General features: G+C 33.2%; 1 protein-coding gene across 1 annotated transcript in view; it reads left to right on the forward strand.

The window, feature by feature from the left end:
* Positions 1 to 3537, forward strand: part of LOC106467316 (cleavage and polyadenylation specificity factor subunit 5-like) — a 34287-nt gene that overhangs the window by 28709 nt on the left and 2041 nt on the right. The window lies entirely within an intron of this gene.

Consider the following 3537-nt stretch of genomic DNA (forward strand, 5'->3'; position numbering starts at 1 on the left):
ACCTTCTTGTTTTTTATTCTTGGAATAGGGAATATTTTTTTGCGGGGAATTTATTTGATCCTATAGTTATGTTTAAGAGTTTACATTTGGCTCTTTTTTTTTCATGTTTTTTTACTCCTGTGATGATTTGGTGGAAACCAGAACTAGGGTTTTAGAAACTTCATTTTTCAGTTTTAAATCTCTTTCTCTTCCAAGCTGTGCTGTATTTTGAAGAAACTCCACGCTACCTCTGTATGGGTTCTGGCCTTCCTTCATATTTGTCTACTGCTACATCTTCATCTCATTATCAGATTTCTCATTGAGGAATTTTCTTTTTAAATGCTTTCAAGTTTCTTCCAAGCCATCTTCCAAAGATCCATTTTTCTTGGTAGATTGACTAGATTTATCAGTATTTGCAGAATGATGGAGTATGACCTGTGACCTTTTAAAAGCTTTTATGGGAAAATATGCACCTCTTTTGAAATTTCCTGCCTTTTCTGTTGCTTATTCTTTAATCTTTCCTCCACCTAGAGACCAGTTAATCTCAAACTCCTGGATCTGGAAGTACAGTCGCTTTTACTTAAGGGGATACTTGTAAAGGTGGTAAACCCCAATACTAGGTCTTTTTCTTATGTCTTTATGTTTTCCAAACATACAGATGATTGACAACTGGTGCTGGATCTCTTTCCTGTGAATCATTTTTGAATTGTTCCATGCTTCAAGATAGAGACTTTTCATCAGTTACACCTCTACTTATATATGTCCTTGTGGATGAGGAAATCGGATATTACAAGTGCTTATTTTAATAGTCCTGTTTATTTATTTTTTCATCATTACCTTCATTTTGCACATGAGAATCATTTACCAGTTTGAGAATTTTCCATTAAACTTGGCTTTAAGTCCTTGTGTTTTCAACAGGATTATCTGAATCATATCATTCTATCTTCATCATCTAGAAATTGGTTTTCTTGATGTCTCAGATGGTTGGTTAATTTTATTACCTTCTCAGTTTTGTGATAGATGAACATACAAAAACTAAATTTTGATGCAGGATAAAATTAAATTTTGAAAGAATCAGTATCTCTTCAACTGACATGGTTTCTTATTCATGTGAATGTTATGATTGATTCTCATGTGGGGAGATTAAAAATTTCCATAAGTGAGATTGATGGTTTTAGCATTTCTTGTCTGGAAGGTATTCTAATTTGAGACTTCATTATTCATCAAATCTTTTATTTGCTTGTGGTTTTTATTTCCAAGATCTTGAAAAGATTCTCCAGTCCATTGTGAATGTTAACAGAGACTCAGATGGCATTTAGCTGGTGGCTGTATTGGAACAACATTACTCAAGGCATTCCTTTGAAACTTTCAAGTTCAGATTATTATTTCTTCATTGATGCTTCATTCCACAAATTGAGACTGTTATGTGGAATTGGGTACTTTATAGTGTTTAGTCTTCAGCAGAGTTGTGGAACCATTTAATTTTTTGGAAATGTGAACATATTTTGAGATTCTGTGTTTCTTGTGTATTTTAATCACTGTAGACTTATCACCTATATCAGTTGGATAGGAAACACTTTCCAGATCTAGTCACAGGCAAATGCTTATTCTATCATTTTCCAGGAGAATTTTATTCTTATGATGGTTAATTTTTCATTCCCAGTGAAGGTATTTTTCATGGAGTGGTATCTTTATTTCTTTTTTGTGGTCTTAGTTCCAGACCTAGCACTCTTGACGGTTGGTGACTTGACCCAAGATTGATTGCAAGGTTCCCTTCTGGTTTGGAAACATTTGTCAGTCCATAGTTTTGATTTTTTGGAAATGTAGTAAATGGAAAGCATACAAGGATGGTTATAATGAGAGAGATAAATGGCTTAGAGTGAAAAGATCCAATATCAAACATTTATTGTAAATAAACACTGAATGTACTAAAACACCTTGTACCTGATGTATTGTCATGGGATATTTCAGACTGCTTGATGGATAATGTCTTCCCCAAACTATCTAGCCATAACACTTGGTGAGAGCTAGCAGTATTGTTACTAGTCATGTGTTTCCTGAGGTTCTATATCACCTTTTCTTGATCTGTTTACTGAACCATTGCTTTCTTTTCTCCAGGAGCGATTGGAACCACTTTGCTTCCTCCACTCCCACCTACTCTTCAATGTTAGGACTCTAGCTTGAGGCTATTGTAGAGGAGGTTCCTGCCTTTATAACTACTCCAGTAGTTAAACATATAAGGTTTCATAAGTGCAAGCTAGAAGAAGCACTACATGATAGGTGATTATTGGTCTAGAGATTCTGTCAGTAGCAAGCATGAGCAGTATGATTACACACAGAAAACAAGATTTGCATGATACAGCATATTGCAAATTAGAGATAGTAAATGTGGAGGAATCTTTTTTTGCTGAAGTGTTTTTGTAATATTAAATTCTGAAATAATGTTGAAAAATTTTGCTGTATGGATAACTTTTGCTGCATTATCATTGTTCTAGTAGCATAGAAATATGAAGGAAGAGCACAAGTTATTTGCTAATTGGCTCTCTGTGACATATAGCATTAAAATATCAGTTTTTCTTGTGCTGTACATTATGAATAAAAATCATAACTTTGTGATATCCTAAAAACAGTAATCTATATCTTAATGTTCTTGTGATTTACCTAAATCAGGTTTTTATTGTGTATCATGCCAAGAAATAAAAGATGAAATTGTTTAAACCTAAGCTAAACATGGATTGAAGATACAAACATGAGAAAAACTGCATAGTAATTTGATAATATCAAGCTTAATTTACTACATATGCATATTATGTAGAACAGAAAACTATGATCTATATTATATCACTTAAAAGTGGGAAAGATTTACATATCATAGAATAGAATAAGTTATTTTTAGTTTTAATATATATATATACAACAGTATAATTTACAATGGAAACAATTACGATTAGTTATTACAAACAAAGTTTCATAAACAGAAATTTCACTAACTTACAAACAATTTAAAAACGTCTTCCTAGTTCAGAGTCTCCTTGATATCCAGCGAGTTAACTTGAAGTCAATGTACATACAATTATTGGAAAGCTAGCTAGCTTTGTCAGGCACTGAATTGTTGGATCATCGAAGTAAGATAATATTTTCATAAAACCATTAATGTCCGATGAGAAACCAGCAATATTTTTGGAACGATACTAACGTTTTATGAGAATTCACTGACGTTCGAAATTTATAGTTGTTCCTGGTCGAATGTTGTATATTTTTTGGTTGGTGAGGGTTAGCAAAATCACGGTTATAACAGTTTCCTAGCAGACTTGTATCTGTAGCTCTCTTCTCTGTTCTCTGTTGTTGTTTTTTGTGCACTGCCTGCTGTTTTTATAGGCCAGACACATTTTCTCGAAACTTTGGAACTGTATTTAACCGGTTACGGAAGTGGATATATTGTTGATTCCTATGTTGATGAATATTCTACAATCTTGGAGAATTGGCAGGTAGTTTTGCATACATAGCTAACACGGTAAGCTAGACACGCCTCAAATATAAACTTATTCGAAACAAACG

Source organism: Limulus polyphemus, unplaced genomic scaffold, assembly GCF_000517525.1.
Source record: "Limulus polyphemus unplaced genomic scaffold, Limulus_polyphemus-2.1.2 Scaffold2565, whole genome shotgun sequence".
NCBI lineage: Eukaryota > Metazoa > Arthropoda > Merostomata > Xiphosura > Limulidae > Limulus > Limulus polyphemus.